The sequence below is a fragment of the Oncorhynchus tshawytscha genome, linkage group LG03, assembly GCF_018296145.1.
Source record: "Oncorhynchus tshawytscha isolate Ot180627B linkage group LG03, Otsh_v2.0, whole genome shotgun sequence".
NCBI classification, from domain to species: Eukaryota; Metazoa; Chordata; class Actinopteri; order Salmoniformes; family Salmonidae; genus Oncorhynchus; species Oncorhynchus tshawytscha.
Genome location: NC_056431.1, coordinates 33134093 through 33155083, shown reverse-complemented (window position 1 = coordinate 33155083; position 20991 = coordinate 33134093).

Genomic DNA, 20991 nt, shown 5'->3' with positions numbered 1-20991 from the left:
AAGCAAATTACGGACTCCTCTTTAAATCTGCGTATTCCTTCAAAGCTCAGTGGTCCTGAGTCTGCACAACTCTGCCAGGACCGAGAATCAAGAGAGACGCTCAAGTGTTTTAGTACTATATCTCTTGACACAATGATGAAAATAATCATGGCCTCTAAACCTTAAAGCTGCATACTGGACCCTATTCCAACTAAACTACCGAAAGAGCTGCTTCCTGTGCTTGGGCCTCCTATGTTGAACATAATAAACGGCTCTCTATCCACCGGATGTGTACCAAACTCACTAAAAGTGGCAGTAATAAAGCCTCTCTTGAAAAAGCCAAACCTTGACCCAGAAAATGTAAAAAACTATCGGCCTATATCGAATCTTCCATTCCTCTCAAAATTTTTAGAAAAGGCTTTTGCGCAGCAACTCACTGCCTTCCTGAAGACAAACAATGTATACGAAATGCTTCAGTCTGGTTTTAGACCCCATCATAGCACTGAGACTGCACTTGTGAAGGTGGTAAATGACCTTTGAATGGCATCAGACCGAGGCTCTACATCTGTCCTCGTGCTCCTAGACCTTAGTGCTGCTTTTGATACCATCGATCACCACATTCTTTTGGAGAGATTGGAAACCCAAAATGGTCTACACGGACAAGTTCTGGCCTGGTTTAGATCTTATCTGTCGGAAAGATATCAGTTTGTCTCTGTGAATGGTTTGTCCTCTGACAAATCAACTGTAAATGTCGGTGTTCCTAAAGGTTCCGTTTTAGGAGGTGGTGGTGAGGTCTCGCATATGAGTTTATTCATCTTTTGACAATAACAAATCGTCTATGCATTGTACCAACACAGAACCCTCACATTTACACCCTTTTAGCGATTGTTTCAATGCTGCGTGATACAAAGTTGGACTCTTTGTAAATCCCATCGGTGGCCTAGCCCATGTATATTGCTCCCCCTGGCAACAGAACCCGAACCAGTGTCGTGACTCCTCAGCCACCGGGACAGACAAAAATGTGTTTTTCATGTCTAACACACTGTATCATTCTGAGCCTGAGGGAATAGATGCCAATAGATCTGCCAAATCTGCTACCACTGGTGTGATTTTCAATGCATGTTTGTTTATGCCGTGAAAATCCACAGTAATACTCCATTTTTGTCCCTTTTTCACTGGGTATAAAGGGCTGTTGCATTGAGCTGGTCCGCAGATCAAGTTCAAGTAATATCGGAAGGTTCTCCGCCACCGATTTCTCTGCCTCCAGTTTAATAGTGTATTGCTTCATTGGTGGTGGCGGTGGTTCTCCCTCAACCACAACAAACTTGCAATCTTTGATTAGACCACAATCTAATGTGTATTTTGCCCATATTGGATGGTCCAGAAACAACAATTGCTCAGCTTTCGCCGTTCTTACTGCCAATTTTAATGTGTTACCTTTCAAAATCCATTCTCCCGGCATGTCACAAAGATTATACAACCCCAAAATTGGTTACTTTCCCGTGGCCATGTAAAATGATCCTGGTATTGTTACTGGTCCAAAGTTTAATGACAAAGGTAATACTTGTATTGTGCCCCTGTTACCCCGCTGATTGTGATACTTTCCTTGTAGCAAATTTAGCCAATTTTTAATCGTAAAGAATTAGTGACATTTGAGCGCCTGTAGAAAGTTGTGTGAGACTTGACCTCCTACGTCTTCTTTCACATAAAAACCGTCATCTCTATGAACCACTATTGAGCGAACGGAGGCCATGTACTGCTATGCAAAACGTTCCTGTCCCGCTGCTTTCAAGCGGGTTTGCTGCTGCTCTTTTGTAAAAGACGCAAAAACTTGTATAGCGGCATTTCCTCCAAAGGCAGCAGGTTCCAGTACAGCCCCACAATCCCCTTTTCAATGACCCACAGCTCCACATCTAAACCAGGGCTCTGCTGACTTTCTTCCGCCACATTTCCCTCCATGTCCATTTGTCTTATTTGGTCCATGTAACCACTATTGGTGACTTTCACAGTAGCAGCATTAACCACTCGTACGACTGTGGAGAAAAAAGGATTTACAGAGCCTTGCAAAGGTATTCATCCCCCTAGGCGTTTTTCCCATTTTGTTGTATTACAACCTGTAATTTAAATAGCATTTTGGGGGGATTTCATGAAATGGACATACACAAAGTAGTCCAAATTGGTGAAATGAAACGAAAAAAAAAACTTGTTTCAAAAAGTTATATATAAAAAAAGGAAAAGTGTTGCTATGAAGCCCCTAAATAAGATATGGTGCAACCAATTACCTTCAGAAGTCACATAATTAGTTAAACAAAGTCCACCTATGTGCAATCTAAGTGTCACATGATCTCAGTATATATGCACCTGTTCTGAAAGGCCCCAGAGTCTGCAACACCACTAAGCAAGGGGCACCAGCAAGCAAGCGGCAATATGAAGACCAAGGAGCTATCTAAACAGGTCAGGGACAAAGTTGTGGAGAAGTACAGATCAGGGTTGGGTTATAAAAAAGTATCAGATACTTTGAACATCCCAAGGAGCAACATTAAATCCATTATTAAAAAATAGAAGGAACATGGCACCACAACAAACCTGCCAAGAGAGGGCCACCCACCCAAACTCACAGACCAGGCAAGGAGGGCATTAATCAGAGAGGCAACAAAAAGACCAAAGATAACCCCGATAGCCCTGATATAACCCTGATACACCCTGAAGGAGTATCTGTCCATAGGACCACTTTAAGCCGTACACTCCACAGAGCTGGGCTTTACGGAAGAGTGGCCAGAAAAAAGTCAATGCCCAAAGAAAAAAATTAGCAAAGACTTTTGGTGTTTGGAAGAAGGTATTCTGGTCAGATGAGACAAAAATTGAGCTTTTTGGCCATATAGGAAAATGCTAAGTCTGGCGCAAACCCAGCACCTCTCATCACCCCATCCCCACAGTGAAGCATGGTGGTGTCAGCATCATGTAGTGGGGATGTTGTTCATCGGCAGGGACTGCGACACTGGTCTGAATTGAAGGAATGATGGATGGCGCTAAATACAGGGAAATTCTTGAGGGAAACCTGTTTCAGTCTTTCAGATATTTGAGACTGGGATGGAGGTTCACCTTCCAGCAGGACAATGACCCTAAGCGTACTGCCTCAACAACACTTGAGTGAATCTCGCAGAGGAATAACCCCACTCAGGACCTATCCCTATCCCACACCATATATTTATGACCGGTCATAACACAATGGGCTTTTTGAATAAACTCAGGCTTCCTAAGTCCGTATTATATAATTATTCAGCCTACGATTCTCATCTCCCCAAGATGTCAAAATGAGTGGTAACATGTGTAGGAACCGTACCTACCTTATTTGTTGTACCAGCTCCTGTTCCACTGATCTGGACACTTTGGTTGCAAAATAAAGTAAAATAAAATGTATTTATATAACCCTTTTTACATCAGCTGATATATGAAAGTGCTGTACAGAAACCCAGCCTAAAACCCCAAACAGCAAACAATGCAGGTGTAGAAGCACGGTGGCTAGGAAAAACAGCCTAGAAAGGCCCAAACCTCGAGAGGAACCAGACTATGAGGGGTGGCCAGTCCTCTTCTGGCTGTGCTGGGTGGAGATTATAACAAAACATGGCCAAGATGTTAAAATGTTCATAAATGACCAGCATGGTCAAATAATAATCACAGTAGTTGTCAAGGGTGCAACAAGTCCGCACCTAAGGAGTAAATGTCAGTTGGCTTGCATAGCAGATCATTGAGAGTATCTCTACTGCTCCTGCTGTCTCTAGAGGGTCTGGGACAGGTAGCACGTCCGGTGAACAGGTCAGGGTTCCTTAGCCGCAGGCAGAGCAGTTGAAACTGGAGCAGCAGCACGGCCAGGTTGACTGGGGACATCAAGGAGTCATCGTGCCAGGTAGTCCTGAGGCATGGTCCTCCGAGAGAGAGAAAGAAAGAGAGAATTAGAGAGAGCATACTTAAATTCACACAGAACACTGGGTAAGACAGGATAAGTACTCCAGATATGACAGACTGACCCTAGCCCCACAACACAAACTACTGCAGCAAAAATACTGGAGGCTGAGACAGGAGGAGACAGGAGACACTGTGGCCCCATCCGATGATACCGCCGGACAGGGCTAAACAGGCAGGATATAACCCCACCCACTTTGCCAAAGCACAGCCCCCACACTACTAGAGGGATATCTTCAACCACCAACTTACCATCCTGAGACAAGCCCGAGTATAGCCCACAAATATCTCTGCCACCGCACAACCCAAAGGGGGATGCCAACAGGAAGATCACGTCAGTGACTCAACCCACTCAAGTGACACACCCCTCCTAGGGATGGCATAGAAGAGCACCAGTAAGCCAGTGACTCAGCCCCTGTAATAGGGTTAGAGGCAGAGAATCCCAGTGGATAGAGGGGAACAGGCCAGGCAGAGACAGCAAGGGCGGTTTGTTGCTCCAGAGCCTTTCCGTTCACCTTCACACTCCTGGGCCAGACTACACTCAATCATATGACTTACTGAAGAGATGAGTCTTCAGTAAAGACAAAGGTTGAGACGAGTCTGCGTCTCTCACATGAGTAGGCAGACTACTCCATTACAATGGAGCTCTGTAGGAGAAAGCCCTGCCTCCAGCTGTTTGCTTTGAAATCCTATGGACAATTAGAAGGCCTGCGTCTTGTGACTGTAGCGTATGTGTAGGTATGTACGGCAGGACCAAATCAGCCCCTGCCTTGACAGGAAGCCAGTGTAGGGAGGCTAGCACTGGAGTAATATGATCAAATGTTTTGGTTCTAGTCAGGATTCTAGCAGCCGTATCTAACATTAACTGAAGTTTATTTAGTGCTTTATCCTGGTAGCTGGAAAGTAGAGCATTGCTGTAGTCTAACCTAGAAAAAAGCATGGATTAATTTTTCTGCATCATTTTTGGACAGAAAGTTTCTGATTTTTGCAATGTTACGTAGATGGAAAAAAAGCTGTCCTTGAAACAGTCTTGATATATTCGTCAAAAGAGAGATCAGGGTCCAGAGAAACCCCGAGGTCCTTCACAGTTTTATTTGAGATGACTGTACAACAATCAAGATTAATTGTCAGATTCAACAGAATATCTCCTTGTTTCTTGGGACCTAGAACAAGCATCTCTTTTTTGTCCGAGTTTAAAAGTAGAACGTTTGCAGCCATCCACTTCCTTATGTCTGAAACACAGGATTCTAGCAAGGGAAATTTTGGGGCTTCACCATGTTTCATTGAAATGTACAGCTGTTTGTCATCCGCATAGCAGTGAAAGTTAACATTATGTTTTCGAATGACATCACCAAGAGGTAAAATATATAGTGAAAACAATAGTGGTCCTAAAACGTAACCTCGAGGAACACCGAAATGTACAGTTTATTTGTCAGAGGACAAACCAATATCTTTCCGACAGATAAGATCTAAACCAGGCCAGAACTTGTCCGTGTAGACCAATTTGTGTTTCCAATCTCTCCAAAAGAATGTGGTGATCGATTGTATCAAAAGCAGCACTAAGGTCTAGGAGCACGAGGACAGATGCAGAGCCATGGTCTGACGCAATTAACCTGTTGGTACTAGGGGGCAGTATTTTCATTTTTGGAAAAAAACGTTCCCGTTTTAAACAAGATATTTTGTCAGGAAAAGATGCTAGAATATGCATATAATTGACAGCTTTCGATAGAAAACACTAACGTTTCCAAAACTGTAAATATATTGTCTGTGAGTATAACTGAAATGATGTTGCAGGCGAAAGCCTGAGAAAAATCCAATCCGGAAGTTTCCCAGGTTTTGAAAGCGCTGCGTTCCAATGACTCCCTATTTGGCTGTGAATGTATCATCAACGAGCTTACGCTTTCTACGTATTCCCCAAGGTATCTACAGCATTGTGACGTAGTTTTACGCATTGCTGTTGAAGAATAGCCGCAGGCGGCCACATTGCGTAACTGGTCACATGGTGGCTCGAGAGAGATTCTCACGTAAAATACAGAGGTAGCCATTACTCCAATCGGTCCTAGAGAAAAACTAATTGTCCCAACGGATATATTATCAAATAGATATTAGAAAAACACCTTGAGGATAGATTCTAAACGTTTGCCATGTTTTGTCGATATTATGGAGCTAATTTGGAATATCGGCGATTTCCGGGCGATTTCTCAGCCAAATGTGAAGAGCAAACGGAGCTGTTTCACCTACAAAAATAATATTTTGGGAAAAAATGAACTTTGGCTATCTACCTGGGAGTCTCGTGAGTGAAAACATCTGAAGTTCATCAATGGTAAACGATTTAATTTGATTGCTTTTCTGATTTCCGTAACAAGGTTGCCTGCTGCTAGCAAGGCATAATGCTATGCTAGGCTATGATAAACTTACACAAATGCTTGTCTAGCGTTGGCTGTAAAGCATATTTTGAGATGATAGGGTGATTAACAACAGGCTAAGCTGTGTTCCAATGTATTTCACTTGTGATTTTCATGAATAGGAAGATTTTCTAGGAAGATTTATGTCCGTTGCGTTATGCTAATTAGTGTCAGGCGATGATTACGCTCCCGGATCCGGGTTTGAGAGTCACGAGAAGTTTTAACCTATCATTCGGGATCGACAATATCGTTAATCTCTCAGACATTGTTCAATGATCTCAAAAGGGCTTTGAAGCCAACTGAACGTTGGTTAAAAAGGGAACGATGCGATACTACACTTTGAGGTTTCACTCAGACTACCTCGCCTCTCACATTGAGACTCATGCTGAAATTACACATTTGTTCACCCTGTGTATGTTACCAGCCTCGAATCTGAACCCCTGCTCCTTGGAGCAGACTTGATGGATCGGTTACTCCCACTGATGGATTGGAAAACCAACCATGTATGGTCACAGTGCCTGCTGCACTGACCACACTCTCTTCTCCTAATGCTAGCTACAACGCAGTCATCCACAAGGGGTATCTGTCAACAGCCCCCCTTGAGAAAAATACACTTAGAAACCTTTTAGTGCAGAATCCAATTCAACGAGATATTACGATATTTCAACACATTCCATCACCAAACCTGATTGACCTTTCTTTGCATTATTTCGAGCTAGCAGTCTCTGTGAATGAACAACTCCCCTCCTCCTTGGAGTCGTGTAATACTGTAGTTGAGATGAACTTCTCTTGCCCTTTGGACACTTCCACAAATACTGAGGACGTCTCAGAAATAAAAGCATCAACGTGCAGAGTGTACTCTGCTTAGGATGATTAATTTTCCACTTTGTGGGGGACTGTCACCACTTACATTGACGCTAATGTCATCAGTCCCGCAACTGAGCTGACCCACTGGTGAAACACTGTGTGATATCACAGACAGATATCCTCATCTCATTTCGCAGGTGCTAGAACGGCTGCCACATGTGGAAGCTGTGGTTACTGACAGGGCTCGACAGCCCCTGAATGTTTTGAAGCACAAACACCGGGATATTTAGTTGAAAGGTTATAGCCATTCTCATAACGACGCAGCTACTGACAACTCGTACATAGGGTCTGATAGGGGGAATATTAGCCCAGGCCCATGATGGGCCTCATCGAGGCCGGTAGGAGGGTCGAGGCTACGTGCAACATAGTACGATGCCGCCAGAGCAGGAAATAAATCTAATTGTAAAAGTCCCCATGAGAACAGAGAGGGGCGGACAGGCCCCACAATGAGGATAACCTTAGAACACATAGTAAATATCACTGAGGTGTACAACACCGGTTGTAAAATAAGTCCAGTACACCTTCCACCTCCAAAAGAAATGACAAAAATAATAATTCCTTGCCATGTGTAGATCAACTACAATTCAACTAGTAAAATGCTCTAATCATGTGTTTCCGGTAGGATAACATTTCAGAATAAATCGGTAGGATAACTGGTCCCCTTGAGTACCAGTACCAATGCCAGCACAGTCAGTCCAGCCACAATCATTAAGAAGGTTAGAGACCTCACAAGTCAAATTGCTATTGATAACAGCAACATAGGGGTTAATAGTCACTCAAATTGCAACAGGTGTGAGGGAATCTCCAGAACACTCTTCTGATGGTTAACACACATGCCACTAATAAATAGGACCCCCCATTCAGGAGGAAAGTTATTAGAAGTAATGAACCATGATCACACAGCGTATGATTGGTTCAGTGCTTATAGAGTACGTCCATCGTGAGGTTAGCTCCTCCGTGCATAACATAGATATGAAACACTCACCTTCATACCTATCACCGCTACAATGATGTAAGACACATTGACGTGTAGTAAAACTACTAAAGGTCCCCTTAACATTTCTAAGGCAGGCGTTCCCCTAGCGGAACCCCTCGACAACATTCCACTGAAAAGGCAGCGCGCGAAATTCATAAATATTTTTTTGAAATATGTAACTTTCACACATTAACATTACAGCAAATGAAAGATAAACTTCTTGTTAATCTACCCATTGTGTCCAAGTTCAAAAAGGCTTTACAGCGAAAGCACAACATATGAATATGTTAGGTCAGAGCCAAGTCAAAAAACACACAGCCATTTTTCCAGCCAAAGATATGTGTCACAAAAAGCAGAAATATAGATAAAATGAATCACTAACCTTTGATGATCTTAATCAGATGACACTCATAGGACATCATGTTACTCAATGCATGTATGTTTTGTTTTGTTTGTTGATTGACTGTTGTTTCTCTCTGCTTATTTGAGCTGTTCTTGCCATTATATGGACTTGGTCATTTACAAAATATGGCTATCTTCTGTATACCCCCTTACCTTGTAAAACACAACTGGCTCAAATGCATTGAGAAGGCAAGACATTTCACAAATCTACTTTTAAGAAGTCACACCGGTTAATTGAAATGTTATCATCAATGCAAATGGCGCTAGTTTGAATATTCTCAAATATTAAATATTTGTTTAACTTCTTGGTGACGGGGCAGTATTTTCACGTCCGGATGAAATGCATGCCCAAATTCAACTGCCTGCTACTCATCCCCAGAAGATAGATATGCATATCATTAGTAGATTTCGATGGAAAACACTCTGAAGTTTCTGAAACTGTTTGAATCATGTCTGTGAGTATAACAGAACTTGTTTAGCAGTCGAAACCCAGAGGACAAATCATTCAGATGTGTTTTGCTTTTGAGGTCACTCTCTTTTCAATGAGATTTCATTGGGAATCCAGATTTCTTAGGGACCTTCTTGCAGTTCCTATCGCTTCCACAGGATGTCAACAGTCTTTAGAAATTGGTTGAGGGTATTCCTTTGTGTATTGAAGAAGTACGGCCATCTTGAACGAGGGTCACTTGAAGTGTACTGTTAGATATAGGCTCGTGACCAGAAAGCATGCTACAGTTTGTTTTCTTCCTGTATTGAACACAGATCTTCAATTTTATTGATTATTTGCGTAAAAACAATACCTAAAATTGTATTACAAAAGTAGTTTGAAATGTTTTGGGGAAGTTTACAGGTAACTTTTGAGATATTTTGTAGTCACGTTGCGCAAGTTGGAAGCTGTGTTTTTCTGGATCAAACGCGCCAAATAAATGGACATTTTCGATATATATGGACGGAATTAATCAAACAAAAGGACCATTTGTGATGTTTATGGGACATGTTGGAGTGCCAACAAAAGAGGCTCGTCAAAGGTAAGGCATGAATTATATTTTTATTTCTGCGTTTTGTGTCGCACCTGCAGGGTTGAAATATGGTTTCTCTCTTTGTTTACGGAGGTGCTATCCTCAGATAATAGCATCGGTTGCTTTCTCCGAAAAGTATTTTTGAAATCTGACATGTTGGCTGGATTCACAACAAGTGTAGCTTTAATTTGCTATCTTGCATGTGTGATTTAATGAAAGTTTGATTTTTAGAGAAATTTATTTGAATTTGGCGCTCTGCATTTTCCTGGCTTTTGGCCAGGTGGGACGCTATAGCATCCCACATATCCCATAGAGGTTAGTAATTTTTGGGCTACTAAATGATTGCATATATTTTATTTCATAGTTTTGATGTCTTCACTATTATACAATTTAGAAAATAGTAAAAATGAGTACGTGCGTCCAAACTTTGGACTGATACTGTACATATTGAAAAATCAAATCAAATCAAATTGTATTTGTCACATACACATGGTTAGCAGATGGTAATGCGAGTGTGGCGAAAAGCTTGTGCTTCTAGTTCCGACAATGCAGTAATAACCAACAAGTAATCTAACCTAACAATTCCACAACTACTACCTTATACACACAAGTGTAAAGGGATAAAGAATATTTACATAAAGATATATGAATGACTGATGGTACAGAACGGAATAGGCAAGAAGCAGTAGATGGTATCGAGTACAGTATATACATATGAGATGAATAATGTAGGGTATGTAAACAAAATTGGCATAGTTTAACCTCTAGCGTCGAGCAATCCCGTATCCGGGAGCGTAATCATAGCCTCAAGCTCATTACCATAACGCAACATTTCCTATTCATGAAAATCGCAAATGAAATGAAATAAATATTCAAACACAAGCTTAGCCTTTTGTTAACAACACTGTCATCTCAGATTTTCAAAATATGTGTAACGGTTTTCTTCTGGGGAAAGAGAGGCGGACCAAAACGCAGCATGGTTACTTGTAAACATCTTTAATAAAGATGAACAATGAACAATCTACAAAACAAGAAATGTGAAAAAACCAAAACAGCCCTATCTGGTGCAACAAACACAGAGACAGGAACAATCACCCACAAAACCCAACATAAAACAGGCTACCTAAATATGGTTCCCAATCAGAGACAATGACTAACACCTGCCTCTGATTGAGAACCATATCAGGCCAAACATAGAAATAGACAAACCAGACACACAACATAGAATGCCCACCTTGCTCACGTCCTGACCAACACTAAAACAAGGAAAACACACCCAAATGATGGTCAGAACGTGACAATATGCTTTTTAACCAAAGCTACACAAGCATTTGTGTAAGAGTATTGATAGCCTAGCATAGCATTAAGCCTAGCATTCAGCAGGCAACATTTTCACAAAAACAAGAAAAGCATTCAAATAAAATAATTTACCTTTGAAGAACTTCAATGTTTTCAATGACTAGACTCTTAGTTAGATAGCAAATGTTCATTTTTTCCAAAAAGATTATTTGTGTAGACGAAATAGCTTTGTTTTGTTCATCACGTTTGGCTAAGAAAAATACCGGAAAATGCAGTCACTTACAACGCCAAACTTTTTTCCAAATTAGCTGCATAATATCGACAGAAACATGGCAAACGTTGTTTAGAATCAATCCTCAAGGTGTTTTTCACATATCTATTCGATAATCTATCAGTGGTGGCAGTTGGCTTCTCATCAGAAGCAAATGGAAAAATACTGCAGATGGAGATTATGCAATAATTGCGACGGAGGACACCAAGCGACCACCTGGTAGATGTAGTCTCTTAAGGTCAATCTTCCAATGATATGCCTACAAATACGTCACAATGCTGCAGACACCTTGGGGAAAACGTAAGCTGACTCCTAGCTCCTTCACAGCCATATAAGGAGTCATTGGCATGAGGCGATTTTAAAAAATGCGGCACTTCCTGATTGGATTTTTATCTGGGTTTTTTCTGTAACATCAGTTCTGTGGCACTCACAGACGATATCTTTGCAGTTTTGGAAACGTCAGAGTGTTTTCTTTCCAAAGCTGTCAATTATATGCATAGTCGAGCATCTTTTCGTGACAAAATATTTTGTTTAAAACGGGAACGTTTTTCATCCAAAAATTAAAATAGCGCCCCCTATATCCAAGAAGTTAAAGTGGCTAGTGATACATGTATTACATAAAGATGGCAAGATGCAGTAGATGATTTAGAGTACAGTATATACAGTGGGGAGAACAAGAATTTGATACACTGCCGATTTTGCAGGTTTTCTTACTTACAAAGCATCTAGAGGTCTGTACTTTTTATCATAGGTATACTTCAACTGTGAGATCCGTCTCTAACAGATGAAGTGTACCTATGATAAAAATTACAGACCTCTAAGAGGTTTGTAAGTAGGAAAACCTGCAAAATCGGCAGTGCATCCAATACTTGTTCTCCCCACTGTACATATACACATGAGTTGAGTAATGTAGGGTATGTACACATTATATTAAGTGGCATTGTTTAAAGTGGCTAGTGATACATTTTTTCCATCTATTTCCATTATTAAAGTGAGCTGGAGTTGAGTCAGTATGTTGGCAGCAGCCACTCAATGTTAGTGGTGGCTGTTTAACAGTCTGATGGCCTTGAGATAGAAGCTGTTTTTCAGCCTCTCAGTCCCTGCTTTGATGCACCTGTACTGACCTCGCCTTCTGGAACATCTTGCATATCTTAATTTATTTCCACAATTAACTAATAATATGTTTAATAATGTAGGCAGTGCAGTCAACGGATTGTTACCTATAACCAGGATTACCATTAAAAATATATATTTTTTGGCAAGCAATTATTATTTTGGCAAACAATTATTGTGATTCATCCTATATTGTTGTCCCTAACATTATTACCCCATAGAAACAAATGTGGGATACATACTGTTATGTTCCCCTAGTTTCTGTGTTGTGGGTTTGTATGTGTGTGTATTTCAGGAAATGGCTTCCTGGATTCCTGAAGCAGCTGAAAGCACCATCGCTGATTGGAGCTCTGACCCATCCCTCTCGTCAGGGTATACAGCTGTCTCTTCATTACCATCTTCTTCTCCAGCTTGATAACAGCCAGTGTTCCTTCGTTAGGGAAAATAGCTTATTTTTATGTCCTGTGTTGGTTGTTGTGGCATTCAGTGAAAGTTTTGTTGATATTATTTTGTAGCTGCTCCTTCAGAGGTATGTGTATGACAATAGGACTCACTGTTTTTGGTTATTTAAATGTTTCACTTCAATTATTGGTAAATTATTCTGTTTCATTTGTTCTCAGGGGGAAAGGGAAACGCACCTTGGGAGTGTTTAGGCAAGAGACCTGCGGGCATACATAACCCGTAGTATTTAATCTGTCTATGCACACTGGGTAAGACCTCGGTGGACCACCCCCTGTATTTTGGTTAGCGTGTCAGGTGGAACTTGAGGTTAGGTGGGAAGGCAGGTAAGGTAGAAGAGGGGACTTTTAATAACTTGACATTTCTTTGCTTTGGTTCCATCCAGACCCTTTTCCCCACTTTAACATGTTCAGGAATAACAAATTCCCTGTAAACTGTATTTTTCTCTGCCTCTGTCGTCCTTCCCCGCACTTACGATCACGTACTTTTTCACTCCACGGGGAGTTGGGATGTAGCAGGGTGTTGCATTCCCTCCTCCAAGATGCGTACATCTCACACACACACACACACACACTCCCCACAAACAACCACAAGCTCAGATGTTAAAAATTGTTCCATACCGAACTCAAGAAAATGCTGTTCCTCCGTTGTGACCATTTTCCCAAGCATCGCTGTGCAGTCAGACCTTTGATTATTATTTGCCCCCTCTGATAGTTTAGAATTTTCTATGCTTTAAAGATGTAGGATATTTTGTATTTTTATTGTGAAGATCTCTGCTAGGTACCATTTGCTAATTGTATTGGGTAACTGTAATCAATCGGATTACTTTTAAATGGATACGAACCGTAGTCCTCACATCTTTGAGAAATATTCCTTGAATTATTTTTTGATGAAATGTCAAATGGAAAATGTTATTGACAATACACATACACTACATAACCAAAAATACGTGGACACCTGCTCGTAGAACATCTCATTCTCATTAATATGGAGTTGGTCCCTTTGCCGCGATAACAGCCTCCACTCCTCTGGGAAGGCTTTCCACTAGAATGAATGAAAATGTTATTTCCGTGTCAAATTGCCAATTGGCAACCCATCCCTTTTGGGATTATTGACACATAAACAAACATTACAATAATTCACTAGGGTAATTAAATAATAATTCTTCTTCTGGCATTCTCTGCATTGTGCATCACATACAGAGTGAAAAAATAAAAGTAAATCAATACATAATAGTAAATAAGGTTATCCAAGCAATAATTACATCCCGAGAGCAGCAAAATAATATACATACATATATACATAGACTCAGCAAAAACAGAAACGTTGTTCAAAGATAATTAGTAAAAATCCAAATAACTTCACAGATCTTCATTGTAAAGGGTTTAAACACTGTTTCCCATGCTTGTTCAATGAACCATAAACAATTAATAAACATGCACCTGTAGAATGGTCGTTAAGACACTAACAGCTTACGGACGGTAAGCAGTTAAGGTCACAGTTCTGAAAACTTAGGACACTAAAGGCGTTTCTACTGACTCTAAAAAACACAAAGAAAAATGCCCAGGGTCCCTGCTCATCTGTGTGAAAGTACCTTAGGCATGATGTAAGGAGGCATGAGGACTGCAGATGTGGACAGGGCAATAAATTGCAATGTCCGTACTGTGAGATGCCTAAGACAGCTCTACAGGGAGACAGGATGGACAGCTGATCATCCTCGCAGTGGATGAAAGCACAATCCTTCCATCAGTGCTCAGACTGTCCGCAATAGGCTGAGAGAGGCTGGACTGAGTGCTTGTAGGCCTGTTGTAGCAGGTCCTCACCAGACATCACCGGCAACAACGTTGCCTATGGGCACAAACCCACCGTCGCTGTACAAGACAGGACTGGCAAAAAGTGCTCTTCACTGATGAGTTGCGGTTTTGTCTCACCAGGGGTGATGGTCGGATTCGTGTTTATCATCAAAGGAATGAACGTTACACTGAGGCCTGTACTCTGGAGCTGGATTGATTTGGAGGTGGAGGGTCAGTCATGGTCTGGGACGGTGTGTCACAGTATCATCGGACTGAGCTTGTTGTCATTGCAGGCAATCTCAATGCTGTGTATTACAAGGAAGACATCCTCCTCCCTCATGTGGTACCCTTCCTGCAGGCTAATCCTGACATGACCCTCCAGCATGACAATGCCACCAGCCATACTGCTCGTTCTGTGCATGATTTCCTGCAAGACAGGAATGTCAGTGTTCTGCCATGGCCAGCAAAGAGCCCGGATTTCAATTCCATTGACATGTCTGGGACCTGTTGGATCGGAGGGTGAGGGCTAGGGCCATTCCCCCCAGAAATGTCCAGGAACTTGCAGGTGCCTTGGTGAATGTATGCGCTAACATCTCACAGCAATAACTGGCAAATATGGTGCAGTCCATGAGGAGGTGATGCACTGCAGTACTTAATGCAGCTGGTGGCCACACCAGATACTGACTGTTACTCTCGATTTTGATCCCCTTTTTGTTCAGGGACACATTATTCCTTTTCTGTTAGTCACATGTCTGTGGAACTTGTTCAGTTTATGTCTCATTTGTTGAATCTTGTTATGTCATACAAATATTTACACATGTTAAGTTTGCTGAAAGTAAACGCAGTTGACAGTGAGAGGACATTTATTTTTTTGCTGAGTATGTTTAGGACACAGGTATGGGTATTCTGACACGGCAGTGTGTCAACGAGGAGGATGTTATTAGACAGTGAGTGTCTGACAGGTCTGTGACAGGCTTTTCAGGTACTGGCCCTGACCTTCCTGTGTGTGTGTGCTTGACTTCCCCACATTGACACCAGATGGCCCTTCCCATCATGGCCGATGGAGGAACTCAGCTGTCAGGGTCTCCTCCCGTCTGTGGTCAGTGTGTGTGAGTGCCACTGTCCCTGTTCTCCCTCCCTGACCTATTTGTATTCTGGGCAGAGAAGATGAGGCTCAAGGCCGAGTGCCTTGCTCCCCTCTCTCCTCTCCCCACATGGGAGGGCATCTGTGGGACTGCGCTTGGCAGATAGGGCCAGACCCTGTATGGCAGTAGTTTAAACAGTGGAACTCATCCACACACAACCTCAACAGCCCACAGAGAACAAGTCTGTGTAGGGGGGTTGGGGTGGGCGAATGGGTGCATGTGTGCACACATGGAGTGAGTATGCTTGTTCCCTGTGAAGTTGTAAATGACCTATGCATATTCATTCATTCTAACATCTGTATTTTTATTGAACAAATTACACTGAAATGTATTTATCAGTTCTGTACAACACATGTATCATAACCCACCAGTCTTTCTCCAGTGGCAGATAGAGAAGCTGAACAGGCAGATAGCGATAAAGATGAAGAGATGAGTGAAAAAGAAGGTGAAAATCACAGAGGCTCTCCATGTAATCTGATTAGTCAGAGTACCTCTCCTACCTCTGTGATTGAGACTGCTGTTTGAGTGGTCAGCCTCTGTGTGTGTGTCCGTGTGTGCTCGTGCATGCGTGTGTGTGACAGAGCAACAAGATCTCACAGTCTCACATCAGAATTAGACATTCATCCATGTTTCTCAAATGTGTGTTTAAGGTTAAGATAGGTTAGGTTTTTGGGTTGAGGTTAGGATTAAGGTTAGAGTAAGGTTTAGGGAAAATAGGATTTTGAATGGGACTGGTGTGTGTGTGTGTGTGTGTGTGTGTGTGTGTTTGTGAAAAGAGAGAGTGAGTGATCGAAAAGAGAGTGAGTGAGTGAAGATCAGCCAACAACACTCCTGGACCGTGTGAAGTTGTGACTGAACTATGAGTATGAAGTCTACCCTGATAGCATTTACAGTAAATCTGTAGGTCTCTATTCCTTTTGTTATAGACTGTCGGACAATTTTTTTAGCCCATTTTTACAAATATATAACTAGCTTATTTATGATTTAATGACCTTTATCATAACAATCTTGAGATAGCTTTTCCACATGACTTTAAAATAGAAAATGGTGTTGGTGCATCTATTTTTGGACTTTTAAATTAATGATACACTATATATACAAAGTATGTGGACACCCATTCAAATTAGTGGATTCGGCTATTACAGTATACAATGACATTCCAACCTTGTGGCAAAAGTATGTGGAAGGCCCTTTCCTGTTTCATCATGACAATGACCTCATCCACAAAGTGAGGTCCACACAGAAATGGTTTGTTTGAAATCGGTGTAGAAGAACTTGACTCTCCTGCACAGAGCCCTGACCTCAACCCCATCAAACACCTTTGGTATGAATTGGAACGCCGACTGTGAGCTAGGCCTAATCGCCCAACATCAGTGCCCGACCTCACTAATGCTCTTGTGGCTGAATGGAAGGCCCAGCAGCGGTGCCCCAACATGTAGTGGAAAGCTTTCCCAGCAGCAAAGGGGGGACCAACTCCATATGAATGCCCATGATTTTGGAATGAGATGTTCAACAAGCAGGTGTCCACATACTTTTGGTCATGTAGTGTATACTATAGATATAATAAAATGTTGTGGTTTGAACTGCAGATTGACCTTTTTTAACACTATGCACAATATGATAAACACTCCAGTGTAGTACACTGTACAGTAGACGGTACAGTACAACATGTTTCAGTGCTTAACTGAGTGATTGTGTTACTGGATGGGTATCAGAGCTAATTCTTTGAGTGTTACACACTACTGGGTTAAAGAATCTACACACAACAGAACAAGGCTGTGTGAGAGTGTGCGAGAGAGTCTGTGGTTGGGGCAGCGTGCAGTACTTAGGAGGTTCATTTAAAACCACTCAGGAATTTCTGACAGACACACATTTTTTTTACCCCTCTCCATCTCTCTCATTCCCTTCTCCTCATTCTCTCCCTCCATCCATTATTTGCAGCCACATGCACATACAAGGATGCACACAAACATGAACACACGCTCTGTCTCACACACATGTGCAGACCCGCTCTCTCTCTCACACACATTATTTGCCATCGATGTAGACTTAAACCTAAACCTTTATATAATTTTTTATTTAACCTCAAAATAAAAGCTTGAAATGCTTTCTTACGAGCACTTCCCAATGATAAAAAAATAAATAATAATAATTATATATATATACGCACATATAGTAACACCAGTACCAGATCAATGTGCTGGGGCACAAGGTGTGTGTATGTGTGCGTACAGAAACCCTCAGGATTTCCGTTAGGAAAATATGGCAGTGTACAACGTGACTGGTCGGAAGTAGGCTATAGTCCTAAAAGCAAAATAATCCTAAAATTTCCACACCCTAATTGTAGTCTAACCCATACCAAAACAGAGATTCAGTGAAAATAAAAAAATCGAATTGATTTATCAAGACCAGTCCTCATGCTTGTCTCAGAGCAGCGAGAAACGGTGCTGAAATAGTTAACCACACACGGGTAGGCTATTGGTTCAAATCCTATTGCTTCTATCTTCAATATGCTTTAAATGCCACAATGTCACAAATAATTGAACACACACAATTCTTAAAACTCTGAGAAGGGTATGTCTTGACTTGCCCTCCTGGATGGAGATCAAAGGTTTCAAGACCCCCCTCTCCTGGGGGAGTTGGCCAGTTTTACGACGGTCATACATACCTTGCAGGAACTTTCTCTCTCTAGCCAGGCAGTATTAAGAAAGGACCCTTGTGTTATGAGGACATTTTTCCCGCCAGAACTACAACATCCAAAAGTGGATAATGAAACATTATTCCTAACACGGAAAATGTGGGAAATGGTCGGGAGGGACTTAATGAACAATCATATCAGATAATTTATTGTTTGGTGATATCATTAAAGACCTTATAACGGAAACATTGTAACTTTAAGAGCTTTCGCAATGTTTTTGTCTGAGTTACATCTAAACCTTGTAAAACGTATATGATTAAACATGAAACTTTTTGTGAGAAAATTACATGTAATTTTAGCTTTCTAAATGCGAATTGTTTTTCATGTGAAGTTTTACCCAGTCAGTAATCATGCACACGTGAGCACAGACATTATGCCAAAAGGATGGAACACCCATTTTTCTAGAGTGCTTATAAAAGGACTCCAAACGAAATGTACATTAGACCAGAAAGCATGAAGTGGTGGATACACGTGGAAATGGTTAGGGTCTACCAGACCAGAGAACGTGAAGACCATCTTGACCAACAGTTTGAAGGTGAAGACTAGACATTCACAGTCTGCAGCTGTAATGTAAAGTAGTCTAGAACTTTGACCAAAGACATGAGGGAGATCCCATCAAATGACCATTAGAACGTCCAATGGAGACTTAAACAAGCAGAGAATTTCTCTCGAATTACTCGCTTAGACGGACCAGGCGATTTCAACAGAGAAACGACAAAGACATACAAATGAAAATATGCGTTGCATTTCTAAATCCGAATGAGTGGTTGCTAGGGTGTTAAATATCCATATTTACGATGAGTGAATTATTCAACTGTATGTTCGATAGTTGAATTCCTTTGTCTCTCCTTCTCTCGCTCTTTCTTCCCCCACACCTTTCATTGTGTAACAAACCTTCTTATAGGGTTAGTCCACTAGGAACTTTTCATCGCATTATGATAGTAATCAATGTATGTATGTGTGTGTGTTTATGTAAGTCTGTGTGATTATTTAGCTAGTTAGTAAATAAATAAGTAAGCCAATGTGTGAATCGCTGAGTCATCATGTAGATTTGGGTTCGTCCAGATTCAATGATGTTCAGAAAGAGAATGAGAATGATATGAGATGATAATAATTAATGGATGACTAATATGATAACAAAATATTTTGATATTGTTAAGTTAATTCGGGAAATGGTAACTCATTAACCTCTAGTGTCGAGCAATCCCGTATCCGGGAGCGTAATCGTAATCATAGCCTCAAGCTCATTACCATAACGCAACGTTTCCTATTCATGAAAATCGCAAATGAAATTAAATAAATATATTCAAACACAAGCTTTGCCTTTTGTTAACAACACTGTCATCTCAGATTTTCAAAATATGCTTTTCAACCAAAGCTACACAAGCATTTGTGTAAGAGTATTGATAGCCTAGCATAGCATTAAGCCTAGCATTCAGCAGGCAACATTTTCACAAAAACAAGAAAAGCATTCAAATAAAATAATTTACCTTTGAAGAACTTCGGATGTTTTCAATGAGGAGACTCAGTTAGATAGCAAATGTTAATTTTTTCAAAAAATATTATTTGTGTAGACGAAATAGCTCCGTTTTGTTCATCACGTTTGAATAAGAAAAAGACCGGAAAATGCAGTCACTTACAACGCCAAACTTTTTTCCAAATTAGCGCCATAATATCGACAGAAACATGGCAAACGTTGTTTAGAATCATCCTCAAGGTGTTTTCACATATCTATTCGATAATCTATCAGTGGTGGCAGTTGGCTTCTCATCAGAAGCAAATTGAAATATACTGCAGCTGGAGATTACGCAATAATTGCGACGGAGGACACCAAGCGACCACCTGGTAGATGTAGTCTCTCATGGTCAATCTTCCAATGATATGCCTACAAATACGTCACAATGCTGCAGACACCTTGGGGAAAACGTGAAAAACGTAAGCTGACTCCTAGCTCCTTCACAGCCATATAGTCATTGCCATGAGGCGGTTTTAAAAAATGCGGCACTTCCTGATTGGATTTTTATCTGGGTTTTTTCTGTAACATCAGTTCTGTGGCACTCACAGACAATATCTTTGCTGTTTTGGAAACGTCAGTGTTTTCTTTCCAAAGCTGTCTATATGCATAGTCGAGCATCTTTTCGTGACAAAATATCTTGTTTAAAACGGGAACGTTTTTCATCCAAAAATTAAAATAGCGCCCCCTATATCCAAGAAGTTAAACATACTTTTTCTGTGGTGCCCCAAGATTGCTAATGAGTACATTTTTTACGCAATTTATTTATTCATGTAATCAATTAAAGGTAGTTAACTTCTTTGGGACTGGGGGGCAGTACTGAGTAGCTTGGACAAAAAGGTGCCCAGTGTAAACTGCCTGCTACTCAGGCAGCTAGAATATGCATATAATAAGTATATTTGGATAGAAAACACTCTGAAGGTTCTAAAACTATTTGAATGATGTCTGTGAGTATAACAGAACTCATATGGCAGGCAAAAACCTGAGAAAAAAATCCAACCAGGAAGTGGGAAGTTTTTGTAGTTTTTCAAGTCATTGCCTATCGAATATACAGTGTCTATGTAGTCATATTGCACTTCCTAAGGCTTC